The 14055-nt window shown below is 41.9% G+C and overlaps 1 long non-coding RNA gene and 1 other non-coding gene across 2 annotated transcripts in view; both read left to right on the top strand.

Moving 5' to 3' along the window:
• Igf1os overlaps positions 1 to 12653 on the top strand; it is a 36638-nt gene extending 23985 nt beyond the window's left edge. The window contains exons 2-3 of the long non-coding RNA XR_871929.2: positions 10835 to 11139; positions 12629 to 12653. This is a non-coding gene — a long non-coding RNA (insulin-like growth factor 1, opposite strand). The remainder of the gene's footprint in view (positions 1 to 10834; positions 11140 to 12628) is intronic.
• n-TKctt21 lies at positions 9451 to 9523 on the top strand. The gene has a single exon. It is a non-coding gene; the product is annotated as a tRNA-Lys (tRNA).
• Positions 12654 to 14055: the final 1402 nt, after the last annotated feature.

The raw sequence follows: 14055 nt of genomic DNA, 5'->3' as shown, positions 1-14055 counted from the left end.
TCTCGGTCAGTGCCCACCTTCATTACCTACTCACTGTCTGGACACTGCGTTTCTTTCCATCCGTGTTTCTACTAACATTCTTGGCTACATCAGCATCCATCTACGTCGTCATGTGGCTGAGGATCCTCTCAGCTCCTTTGTCTCCTTGCATTTAGTTTTCTCCTCCACCTGTACCTCACCTTTTAGTCTCCATTCTCTTTCTCTAGAGTCTAATTAAGCCATCCAGCTGCATATGTTCTATCAGTCATATGGAAATCTATCCTCAATCATGCCCATTCTTTACCTCCATTCCGCTTCCCTGATCACTGTCTCCTTGTGGCCTCAGTTGCCAATTTACCAACTTAAATTCCACGAAGCATTCTCATAATTCAGCTCTTGTGTGGATCTACTTTGTTCGTTCCTCCTTTCCCCAATTTTGTCAAAAACAGACACCATCTGAATTTCTTTCATGCTTGCACTTAAGGCAGCTGAAGTCAGAGAAAAACCTAATCTGGCTGAGTGGCTCCACTTTAGAGATATGGCCAGACAGCTCCAGTCTTCATTCAGCACAACTAGTAGAAATCTAAGGGTGCTGGGAATAACATGGAGAGTATTCAGAGAGATGATAAAACCAGATGAAAGGAGACTAGATGGGACTCAGATAAGAGATTAGTAAAACAAACAAACAAACAAAAAAACCAGAATGGATGTTGAAGCCTGGACTATAGAAGTGACCACAGTCATGTGAGCCAATGGGAAAATTCTAGACATATTTTAAGAGGTAAAATGAGCAGGATTTGCAAAGTGCCATTAGCTGGGAAAATTACCACTGCCTGTATCTATGCCTACCAGGTAGAAACTGGAAGAAATGGGTGAAGGTAGTCATTTCTAAATTTAAGATTTTATCCAGAAGGCTTCCTCCGAGAAGATGCAGTAGGAAAGCCTCTCTCTGCCTTGCTAGCCTTTTCCCTTCAACACCCCCAAGACTCATTCCTGATGCTTCACACTTTTCCTAATTTTTTTTGTAGTTCCCATTGTCCTCTTTATATTTATTATCTTCAAGATGAGAGGATAGAGAAAAGAAGATGCCGGCTCCTCTCATCTATAAAAATCCCTGTTTAAGAAAAGAAGTGCAAAGCAAACGGAGGGAAGGGATGTACTAACAACCATTTAAGACATTTCCATTTCCATGTGGAAGGATGAGGCATGTAGGCAACTGGACATAACAGTTTAAGAAGTAGAACTTGGAATTACAGTGGAGGCCATAGCAAAGAGAATAGGCATCGAGAATTGATGAACCTCCAGTTAGGGCCATCTCAAAATTCTCGGAGGAGCAATATGCGCCCTCTCTTCTGCACCCTTATCCTTCTGTATCCATTACTCTTTTATGCCAGTAGCTGACAGTTTATTTTGACCCTTTCCTTATCTATATCTCCTTTTGGATTGCCAGTGCCACAAGACAACGGATGCCTTTGCATATAGTGAGTGAAGTTTCTCTCACACCTTCCATCAGGAGCAGTGATGTGACTCCAGCTTAGAGTGTCAACTGTTTTTTACACTGTTGCCATCAATGATGGCTTAAGTGTGGTCACATAAACTAGTGAAGCCTAGAAGTGTGAGCAAACATGTTGGAGGTCTCCAGGGGCCTGGACTAAAAGCAATGCCAACTCAAATGAAAACAGACAGGAGACAAAAAGAAAGCAGCCAGGTCCTGGTGACTTTATTTAAGACCTTGGACCTCCAATAGATCTTGGATGGGATAAGTTCATGTCTAACACACATGTTAAAATGGTAAACACATTCTGACTTTTCTTTAATTTTGATCAATCTTCCTTAACTTTAATTACCTTCTCTTCCATTTAAAAACAGTAGAATCTGGGCTAATACAAGCTGTAACTGAATGATCTGAATGGAGGAATTCACTTGCACAGAATAGATAATGTACGGCTAGAACAAAAGGAATTATAAATGTATTTAATGAATGCTTGGAAGGCAGATACATTGAGGAAAGGCAGATATTGGAGGAAAGAAATTAAGTTGATAGAAAACAAGGAACCATGCGTAGCAGAAAAGAAGTGAGGCTTGGGAAGATGGTTCAGTGAGATTGCCTGTTCTGCATGCAGGATGATTTGAGTTTCAGTCTCCAGACTCTAAGTTAAAAGCCAGGCATGGCACATGTGACTGGGCAGCCAGACCAGCCCAAACAGTGAACTTCTAGTTAGCGAGTGACCCTGTCTCAAGGCAACAAGGCAGAGGGTGACAGAAGAGTCTACTTTACATTCTGTTCTGGCCTCTGTAGGTATATGCATATGTGTACACATCCATATACTCATGTGCATGGGACACACACACTCAAAAAAGAGAAAGAAGGGGGCTAGCAATATGGAGCTTAAATTAAAAGTGTACAATGAAATTATTCAAGGAACTTGATAAAGGACAAATTACTGGGTTTCATCCCCTGCAGATGTTGGATGGGGTCAGTAAGTTCATGCCTACCAAGTTCCCAGATGATAGTAAGTTTGCACCTTTGAGAACACTGATAATAGATTTTTGAGTAAGGCATAGGTTTATTAGAACTGAAAATGTGGGAAAAGAGTTTATCTGTGTTACATTGAATGGAGGAACATGTGGGCAGCTGGGAAGCAGTGTGGGGCAGACATGGTAGTTCAATCTGTTAACTGAGAGATGAGAGCCAAGAAGCAAGAAAGCCAGCTACAGGGAGTGCCAGCGAAAGCCTTTCTATCCACATGCAGGCTGAGTTTGAGGACACTTATCTGATAGCGTCTGAGAAATGCAGCGAGATCCTGAGAAACACAAGAGAGGAGGAGAACCAGAGGCAAGAGCCGCATGGGGTGGAGAAGAGCAGAGAAAACAAATGAGGTACAGAGGAAGAGGGCACAGAAAGTAAGAGGAGGGATGGATTCTGAAGAGGAACGTCTGTGCATGGAGGAACCCATGTTTTGACTGCTCAGTTCTTTTTCCTTAAAAGAAAACAGGACCCTGTGCATCAAGCAAGGAAGAAAGTATAAGAGGATGAGGTGAAGTGACACTGGGGGACCTTTCCAATAACTGTTCAGAAAGGAGCATCAAGGGAACACTATAGTTGATAATTAAACTAAAGAATAGAGAGACTTCTTTCTGCCAGTGCTCTGCAGCCCTGGTTCAGAAGCAGAGAAGGCTGAGTGGGTTTAGCTATATAAAGTTATAACTATAATACCTCCACTAATGGGTGCTCTGAGAATGGGTGTCTTTACTGTGAAAACAGGACTCTGTAAAACAAAATCATGTCCATAAATCACAGCAGGAGAACATTTGGAGCCTTATGACAAAATTGCCTGGTCTGTAGTTGCTTTTTTGTCTTGTCTACCCTAGATCAACATGTGAAGCCTCCAAAGATCACCTTCTGCCCCAGGTCTCCCTGACCTATTCCAAAGACCTGACATCTCTGTTCACTTCAGCACCTGCCACCTTCCCTTAGCAAACCTGGGGAAGATTTGATGATCAGCATTTTTGCTGTTGATTGCAAATTGCTAGTGTCCCTCATTCATGCGTTTCTCTAGCTAGGATTGGCATCTCTCATGCTTTCCCTCTGGCTATGTAATAGTATTGGAGGGTTTTTGTTGTTGTTGTTTTTGTTTTTGTTTTTTTCCCCTTAAAGGAAACTTGGTGTTGCAGTGATCAGGTTTGTCCTCCAAAGGCTCACGTTCTGGAAGTTTGATTCCCCATGGTATTGAAAGGTAGAAATCTGACTTAGTCAGAGTTTCTATTCCTGCACAAACATCATGACCAAGAAGCAAGTTGGGGAGGAAAGGGTTTATTCAACTTAAACTTCCATGTTGCTTTCATCACCAAAGGAAGTCAGGACTGGAACTCAAGCAGGTCAGGAAGCAGGAGCTGATGCAGAGGCCATGGCGGGATGTTCTTACTGGTTTGCTTCCCCTGGCTTGCTCATCTTGCTTTCTTATAGAACCCAAGACTACCAGCCCAGGGATGGCACCACCCACAAAGGGCTCTCCCCACCTTGATTACTAATTGAAAAAATGCCTTACAGCTGGATCTCATGGAGGCATTTCCTCAACTGAAGCTCCTTTCTCTGTGATAACTCCAGCTTGTGTCAAGTTGACACAAAACCAACCAGTACAAAATCTTTGAGAGGTGGCGCTTTGTGGGATCTGAGCATTAGGTCACCAAAGGAACCATACTTATAAAAGTTTGATGCCCAATTTGAAAGAATAATTTAGGTCTTAAGAGACTTAGTAGGTTCCTGAAGACTAGGTGATTATAAAGCTCAGTTATAATCATATATACATATGATAGATAATTACATATAAAATATAATATATAAGTAATATATAAATATATAATTATATAATATAAATATTTTTATATAAATAATATTCTATAAATACATATATAAAGCTCATTTATGAAGAAAGGCTCATTTTCTCTTTCTCTCTCCCTCCTCCCAACTCTCTCTCTAAAACACACACACACACACACACACACACACACACACACACACACACACGACTTCAACATGTGACACCATCTTTTTGCCATGTTATTGGCTGAGTCAGAAGGCTCTTCCAAAGGGTGACAAGTATGGGGCCACCTGATGTTGAATTTCAACCACTAAAACCAAGCTAACTAAAACTACTTTCTTTAGAAAATGCCAGGCCTTGGGCATTTTGCTATAGAAACAAATGGATGGTGAGAGGTGTCAATTTAAAGGTGGAAAAAAAATGAAGGTAATGGAGATTGGGAATCTCATCTGACATGATTCACAGGCCTGGGAGGCATCTGACATGTTAAGTAGTTCAAAACCAATGTGCTAGTGTCTGCAATACCCTTCTATCTTTCTCTTTAAGTGACATAGAGTGATAAGCTAAGAGAAGGTGCCAGGAACCTGAGGATGGAACTCTCTTGACTTACAAACCTCCCATTAGGTCCCACCCTCCTATACTGCACTAGGAATTAAGTTTGCAATGCATAAGTCCTGAAAGACAAGTTCAGAAATACAAAGAGTTTATCTGAAAGGTGATTCCAAGTAACCCTAGTAAAGAAAAGAAAGAAAGAGGGAGATAAAGACACAGGAGGATATATTAATGAGACATTTTTGTTATGATAATATGAGACTCAATGCCACTGGACACATTTGAGAGATGGTACAGAATTGTCTGGCCAAACAACAAACTGGGTCATTTATTCATCATGTGTATATGCCAATGAGTGAGGGCTGCTCTTGGGAATGTCCAGTCCTCAACAATTCTGATCTGCCCTGTGGATAGTTTAGACCATGTCTTTACTGTTGGAGAAATCTCCCAGACAGAGTGGCACACATGTCTATGATGGAAAACTGTAAGTGACTGAGCAAGGGGAGCATCAAAAGAAAACCTACCATAGTAACTTGTCAGTATCTTTCAGAAAAATTAAAGCACCAGTTCTTCCATGCAGTAATCTCACACTTTTATATAAACTTATGTGCTTGATAAACACGCATGCACACAAGACTATTCCTTGCCATATTAGCTCAGTAAGTAAATATTGTATATGGCCTCAGCATTTATTAGGATAGCAATTTTAATTTTCTTCAGGTTTATTGACAATATGGCATAACAGATTAAACAGCTCCACGTGGTGTTTTGAAATTCATCCCAATCATAGGCTGAGTGACCTGAAGGTTAGAGAGACTGCCAAAGCCCAGAAGCTTCTCCATGCTCCAACAGCAAAATAATCTACAGCATATTAAGTTTTAAGAAGCAGAATGCACAATGTTTTGAATAGAGCAGCGAGATGCCATATATGGAATACATATTTACATACACTTTCACATATGCATAAGATCTCACTGTAAAGATCAAGAAGTTCTTATAGGAGGACCAGCAGTCTCAATTAGTCTGGACCCCTGAGATCTCTCAAACACTGGGCCACCAAACAGATAGCATACACCAGCTGATATGAGGCCCCCAGTGCACATACAGTAGAGAACTTCCAGGTCTGTGTTCATTCAGAGAGGATGCACATAACCCTCAAGGGACTGGAGGCCCCAAGGGAGTTTAGAGGTCAGGTGGGGTGGGGGGTGGGGGCGATGGGGACATCCATGTGGAGATGGGGTGGGGAGGAGTTATGGGATGTGGAACAAGGTGGACAGGCGGGTGCGGGGGAGGGGATATGGAGTGTAGAAAAATAATTAATAATAAAAAAGGATACCAAGAAGCTAGAAACAACGATTGATTGTTTTGCCATAGAAACTGAAAATAGAAGAAAAAAATGCAGAGAAGATGGAAGAGGGACATTTTAAAATTGTAATGTTTTATTGTGTGAATATTAAAGGCATGAACTTCTTGATCTTTACATAATTTAAATTTAAAGTTTTGAGTGGCATGGAATTCTGGTTTCGTATGTATACAGTAAGTCTATTAAAACACAAATGTTTCCCAGTGACTATTTTCTACCTTCTAATCCTAAAGAAGAGGGATTCCCAAGGCATGGTGACAATGCCCTTGTCTTGGGATTATCCCTTTAAGTCAGTAGGATAGGGTTCTCTCTGTGTTGCTTTGTTCAGTGGTTGACTCCTTCCTGTGACTCAAAGACATGGTGGCTTGTAAGTGCCAAACTCAAATGACAAATAGATTTTAGCTCAGGCTAGACCAAATGTTCTTTAAAAAAATGTATTTGTTGTATTTGATATGTATAAGTGGTTTGCCTGTACATATGTATGTGTACTGAATGCATGCCTGGTGCCCATGGAGGTCAGAGAAAGGCATAGAATCCTCTGAAACAGGAGTTCAGATGGCCAGGAGCCTCCACATGGGGGAAGGGGCTTCCATATGGGATCTGAACTTGGATCGTCTGTAAGAGATCGCTGAACCATCTCTCTAGCTTCACATTAAATGTTTTTGATAGCAGGCTGTGAGTAGCAATATTTTCATCCTTGAGCCAAGTCCTTCATTGGCCGTGGCATGCTTGAGCCTCTGCTAGGTTAGCTGGAATATCTCAGTATCTGCCTGGGTATTGTGGTATCATAAAGTGTCTAACTAGCATGCATCCACATTTTGAAGAACTGGTGCCTTCTCCAGGGTGCAAGGGATAGCATTAGAGGAACTAATATTCTTATGAAACTAGCAAACTTTTTTTTCTGCTGTCTCAGCCTCTGTATACAAAGTGGAATTAATCAGCTAGTTGCTCAATTCACTCACTATCAAGAGCCACATCTGACCTAAAGTGCCCAGACTGGTAGCTTGTGGGTTTTTTTTTCTGTTTGTTTGTTTCTTTCTTAATTTGTTTCACAAGTAGTATGACTGGAGTTGCAGCAAATCCATTCCTTTTTGTTTGGAGTCATTGAATAAAAACAAAATAATAAAAACAAATAATCAAATAATAAAGAAAAGGTGTATGGCCTATTTCTAGCCATGCACTTTTACACTGTATGCCAAGATGTGGGCACAGTGATCCTTGTGAAACGTAGCTTTAGTTTAAATGATCTATTTCTTCCTCTGTTTATGTATGAGCACACCCACGAGTGTTTAGGTGCACAAACCAATGTACACACATATGGAGGCCAGAGCAGAACATTAGATGTCTGCCTTTGTTGCTCTCTACTTATTACCTGGAGGCAGAGTCTCCCACTGAACCAGAAGTTCCCCATTCTCACTAGGCTACCCACCCAGTGAACCCTTAGGATCTGCCTGTCTCTACCAACCCCACTAAGAGCTGGGGTTACATGAACTAATATGATGCTCAGCTTATTGTGGGGTTGGTGGTGATCTGATCGTAGGTTTTCATGCTTGCTGAGCAAGCACTCTAGCTACTCAGTAGTCTCCTCTAGCTTCCAATGATCTATTGCTTGAAACCAGTTAGCAGTACTTTATGGTCCTATAAAATATCCCTTTTGCCCACATCTTGATATACAATGTGAAAGTGCGTGGCTGGAGACAGGGAGTGTGTTCATGGTTGCTGCTGCAGTAATCTGTGCTGAAATGACGATCCTCGTCTTTATTATTGAGTGACTCCAAACAAAGAGAAATGGGGGTTGTAAAACATGTTCCACTTACCCATCAGCTTTTCTAGCTATGTTGCTTTCCATCTCCGATGTTTTTGTATTTCAGCAATACTTACTGCTTCCTGCATGCAATTCACCTTCTGTATTATCAAGCCCAGAATACTGGCTCTCCAGGGCCCCATGAACCTGATGTACCCCTCCCCTGTGTTAATATTTATTACTCTGCCTTGAATGTCTTCATTTCTTTGCCTATATCTGTTTTCAGATGGTCAACGTTTCTAGACCAGTGTAGCCTTTTATCCTTGAATTTGCAGCATGCAGTAGGCATTCAACCCACCTTGCTTACACACAGTCAGTTTCCCTGGCCCTACCCATGAACTGCTGCCTCTGAGGGCCTGCCATTGGCCACCTTTGTATGCACCTCAGTCCACTCCTTTTCTCATCATGGTCAAGTGTAGCTCTGCAGGGCGTCCTCTTACAAAAGACTCTGCAGTGGAAATTTGTATATAAGAGCTTTGGACTAGTTTTCTCAGGAACAGCATCTTCAGAGGAAGTGAAAGAGGCAGACTTGGGAAAGAGAGAAGTTAGGCTCATGTGCAACCAGGCCTTGATTGACCCTACCGAGGGCTCTGAGATCTGACTAGTCATTTGTAGTTGGCCCCAGTTGGGGTAAGACTTTTTCAGCTTTTATATCAATGAATCAACTGGGCAATAGATACAGGTTTGGGTCTGAGGGTTCTTTTCAGCCTCAAAGGTGGGAGTCATCTGTAGGCCACAGTTACATTGAGAATATATGTTCCAAGTAAGGACCTGAGCAACGTAGCATTCTTTTTTTTTCCCATTTTTTAATTAGGTATTTAGCTCATTTACATTTCCAATGCTATACCAAAAGTCCCCCATACCCACCCACCCCCACTCCCCTACCCGCCCACTCCCCCTTTTTGGCCCTGGCGTTCCCCTGTACTGGGGCATATGGATTCTGAAGTCAGAATGCCTTTGGGAGAGTCATTTTTGCTAAGCATTTTGGTTATCCATTGCTATGTGATAAGTGGTCCCTCTAAAAGAATTGCTTAAAGCACAGCAGGCATTATTTTGATCATTGGCCTGTAATGTTACCAGGGTACAATGGGGGAGAGTTCATCTCTTCTCTATACGGTGTCAGCTAGGATGGGTCTTCTAAGATTGGAACATTCACTTCCTGCTTTCTCACATGGCCGGTGATTTCAACAGGGACCTCCTTGGGTTTCCTCATAGGATGGTGGCTCAACCCCAAGAATATATATATATATATATATATATATCCCAAGATAGCAAGACAGAAGCATGACACATAGAAATGACCTGGCCTCTGAAGTCACCCAGCATTGTGTTTGGCAGGGCAGTGTTGTTGTGGTTTGAGGATTGTCTACTTCCAGACTCAAGCTAAAGCTTGATATCCTTTAACTGTATTAAGAGGTGAGATCTTAAGAACCTGGATAGCTCAGTTGGTAGAGCATCAGACTTTTAATCTGAGGCTCCAGGGTTCAAGTCCCTGTTCGAGCCCTCAGTTTTTGAATCTGCATTTATAAACACTATTGTTAGGCTGTCTTGTTTGCCAAGAGCACTATAATAAGAAGAGGTGAGATCTTTTACAAGAGGTGTTTAAATCATAAAAGACTTGCCTCTATGAATGGTTCAATAACATTACCATAAATTTCTTTTCAATTTAATTATCCAGCCTCAACTATTACATCATAGCAACACAAACCAGGGTACAATGGGTGTACTGGATTACACTGCAAGTTCATGAGCATAGAATCAAAAACTATGGAAAACCCATGCTTCCATAATCTTTCTTTTGGATAACTGCTGCTCATCCTTATGTGAAATAAAATAGCCTTTTTTCCTAGACCCCCCAGGTTTTGTCCTATTATGTCATTAGGCATAGTAGTCAATTGAGTGTCACTTTCACCTGTGTCTAGGGAGCAAGAGATCTGCTCTTCTTGCAACCAGCATATGATATGGTAGCTATTGAACACCCCATGTACATATTTTCATCCAAATGGGGGGGGGAGAATAAGAAATATACAACAATTACATATGGTTGGTTGTAAGTTTGGTCAGGGTTTTTCCTGCTCTTTGGGAAAGATTTCTTATGTCTTCTCTCTGGTCTTTGCATCTTAGCTCCATATTCTGAATTATCCTTCATCTTTATTTGAAGCGGAGCCATTGTCTCAGATACGTTCTCTATTCTAGGCCTACATTATCTTGCATAATCTCTGTTCATTTTAGTCTAAATCTTCAACACTTCCACTAGAATCCTCTTCTTTAAACAGCCATACTTGGGTTGAAAAGGTAGCTCCTGGGACGAGTCCTTTTCCTGCATGTACCAGGAACTGGGTTTGATTTCCACACAAAACACACCACAACAAAAATGCTAAGGCCAGCCAGTCATGTTGGCACATACCTGTAACTCTGGCACTAGAAGAGTTGAAGCAGGAGGATCTCAAGTTTGAGACTTTCTGAAGTAGTGCTAACCCAGTCTTTAAAAACCACACACACACACACACACACACACACACACACACACACACACACCATATTTATAAAGACAACTCAAGAGACATTCTAGAAAAATCAATATGGCTCTTGTTTGAATAATCCGTTCAATAGATTAAATGTAAAGAACCTATTGTTTTAAATTAACTTAGTCCTTGGCATAACTTTTCCCATGCACACAATGCATTCTGCTCACACTCATTCCTCTATCCTCACTAATTTGCTTCTGACCCTGCCCATCTCCCTGGGCACCTTTCTCTCATCCGTTTTCATGGCTTTTTAGCTTGATTTTTTTTTTTTTTTTTTTGCTTTCAGACCCTGAGTTTAACAAGGGCTACTCATGAAGGAGGGAGTGTAACACCATCCTTTGGAGCACAAGGAACTCAGCGGTGAATGCATTAGGAAAGAACATGACTTCTCTTCCAGCAGCCCTGGGAGGGGCAGATCCCTATGAGCCCCTCCCCTTCCCATAATCCACTGCATTGGTATAGTCTTGTGTGGACCCTGTGCAAGAAACCAAAGCTGTTGTGAGTTCTACAGTGGCACATTTGAGACATCCAAGTTGGAAGGAACCCAATCAGAGATGGCATTATTATATTCTGCTAATGGTAGGGGAAATGGTAGGTCTTGGCTGTGAAACAACCTTGGGCCTTTCATACTATAACATAGGTGAAATTTATTGGCATTATGCCACTAAACAAAAGATGCCACACACAAAGGACAAATACTGTGTGGCTTTTATAAGGTCCCTGGAGTTGTCACATCCCTAGAAACAGAAAAAGAATAGCCATCCCCAGGGGCCAGGAGAGATTAATTGGGAATTAGTGCTGAGCCAATACAGTTTTAGTCTAGGAAGCCAGCTATAGCTTTCAAGAAGAGTAGTAGTGATGGTTGGAATTTGTCAATCAGACATCAATGGATGAGTCATATCTATCAGACTGACCTGTAGGTATGTCTGTAGCGGCATCTTCTTCGTTACTGATTTATGTGGGGAGGGACAGTCTATCTTAGGCAGTGCTACCCTGGGGAAAGTGGCCCTGGGTTGGATAAGAAGGCAAACTGAGCAAGTCATAGAGAGCAAGTCAGTAAATTGTATTCCTGCATGACCTCCGTTTTAGTTCTTGCTGCTGGGGGCTGCTTTGCTTGAGTTCTTGCCTTGGCTTCCCTCAGTGATGGACTATGATCCGGATGGGTAAGCTCAATACACCCTTTTCCCCACAAGCTGACTTTGTGGATGGTGTTTATCACATCGATAGAAAACAAACAAGGACAGATGGTGTTGATACTCACTGTGCAAACAGACTTGATGGCACCAAACTGTGCACTTAACAATGACTGCTGTGACGGCTGCCTTATGTTTATTAATTGAACATTTTTAAGGTATTAGAGAAAAATGCTGGTGTAATTACAGGTACATGATCTCATAGCTGATGTCGCTTCTAAAATATCTAATAAAACCCCAAACAAAACAATCAGACTAGGAAACAAGGCTAGGAAAAGAATGTGATTGTTGAAGCAGGGTGCTAAGCCGTGAGGCTGATCATCATGGGCTCTACGCTGTATTAAACATTATACACATATACATTTTTAAAAGCTTTATGATGGTTTTGGTGTTCTGAATTTGATTTTCTGAGCTATGCTGTGCATGTATACTGTCTCTAGAGAAGGCAATGAAGAACAACTGCAGCTAAGCAAAGTCCTGCTTTACAGCGCCCTGCTGAGATGCCGCCATGCTTTGTTAATAGTGTGGGCAGAAGCTGAGAGAGGAAGTCATGGAAGACATCATTATCGATCAGAGTCCTTGTCTGTCCTGTCCGACTGCTGCATTTGTAGATAGTCCTTCTTGTTTCCTCTACCGTAGAACCTGAGGGTCTAAGGATGCTAATGCTCCATCAATTGAGACAGAATAGGGGAGGGAAACCCTAGGGAACAGTATTCCTTAAAACGTTTTCTAGGTGATGCTAACATTAGTCAAGGTCAGGAGCTATTTGCATATCGTATTAGTCTGCTTCCCCTCAGTGTGGAAAAATGCCTGAGATAAACAGCTTTAAAAGACATGGGCAGGCACTAAACCCTGACACTATTATTGATGCTATATTGTGCTTGCAGACAGGAGCCTGGCATGGCTATCCTCTGAGAGGCCCAACAAGCAGCTGATTGAGACAGATGCAGATACTTACAGCCAACCATTGGACGGAGGTCAGGGAACCCTATGGAAGAGTTATGGGAAGCATTGAAGGAACTGAAGGGGATAGCAACCCTATAGGAAGAACAGGGTCAACTAACCTGGACCCCTGGAAGCAACCAGAGACTAAGCCACCAACCAAAGAGCATACATGGGCTGGTTGGAGGTCTCTGGCACATATGCCTTATCTGGACTCAGTGATTGAAAAACGTGCCTAATCCTGAAGAGACTTGATGCCCCAGAGAAGGAGGAAGTGAAGGGGATTGAGTAGGAGGGGCAACATTTGGGATGTAAATAAATAAAATGATTAGTTTTTAAAAAGAGAAAATGCTTATTTTGTCTTAAGTTTTCAGAGATTGAAACCCATACGTACATGGTCCCATTGCTTCTGGACTTGTAATGGAGCAGAAATCATGGCGGAAGGGCACAGCTAAGGATAGCTGCTCATGTCATGCTGGTGGGAAGGAGGTGGAGAAGGGACCAGGGCCAAGATATAACCCCCAATGACCCCAGTGAGCAACTTCCTTCACCTCCTGAGGTGTGTATCATTTCCAATATCTCATAAAGATATGAACACATCTACAGACCAGTTACGGACTGGGGTAACATCTCATTATCAAATGAGTTTTATAGCCCCCACCTCTGACCAAACAGTCACCAGGTGAGCTCTGGGGATATTTCAGATTCATAGTGTATCACACATGGATCAGTTGATATGTAATGCTGTTCATAAGATGTTGACTGAAAAGTGAGTCTGGATCAGTTTGCTTGGTATGTTATATTTCAGCCACTGTCTGTCTGTCTGTCTGTCTGTCTGTCTATCTATCTATCTATCTATCTATCTATCTATCTATCTATCTATCTATCTTTCTATCTATCTCTGTGTATATGTGTGTCAGTGGGTGGGGGTGGTTACTCATGTGCCATAATTAATATGTAGAAGTCAGAAGATAACCTGTGAGAGTTAGTTCTCTCTTAACCTGTGAGCTACAGGGCTCCAACACAAGTCATGAGACTGGACAGCAAGCTCCCTCATGACTGAACCAGCTCATCAGCCCTAGGACAAAGAATCTACATGCAACCTTGTGTCTCTCCTACCCAAGGCTTCTACTGGCCAGAGAGTTTCTCGAGTCTTTGCTAGAGCAGGATTGCGTATATGCAAGACCCGAGAGAGCATTGTTATGGCTGTTAGCAAGCACATGGGAAAGATAGGAAAAGCTTCAAAAGGTCTTGAGGCTTAACAGAAACACCGTTGTAACACAATGCAACTTGGAATAACATTAGAGAAAAATGATTTATACCCATTTATCACAAAGGAAATTGAAAGCTTCTTGGACAGGCATTTGATTCT

The sequence above is a fragment of the Mus musculus genome, chromosome 10, assembly GCF_000001635.26.
Source record: "Mus musculus strain C57BL/6J chromosome 10, GRCm38.p6 C57BL/6J".
Classification (NCBI taxonomy): Eukaryota; Metazoa; Chordata; class Mammalia; order Rodentia; family Muridae; genus Mus; species Mus musculus.
The sequence above is the reverse complement of the archived record's forward strand: the minus strand, read 5'-3'. Positions and strand labels throughout refer to the sequence as shown.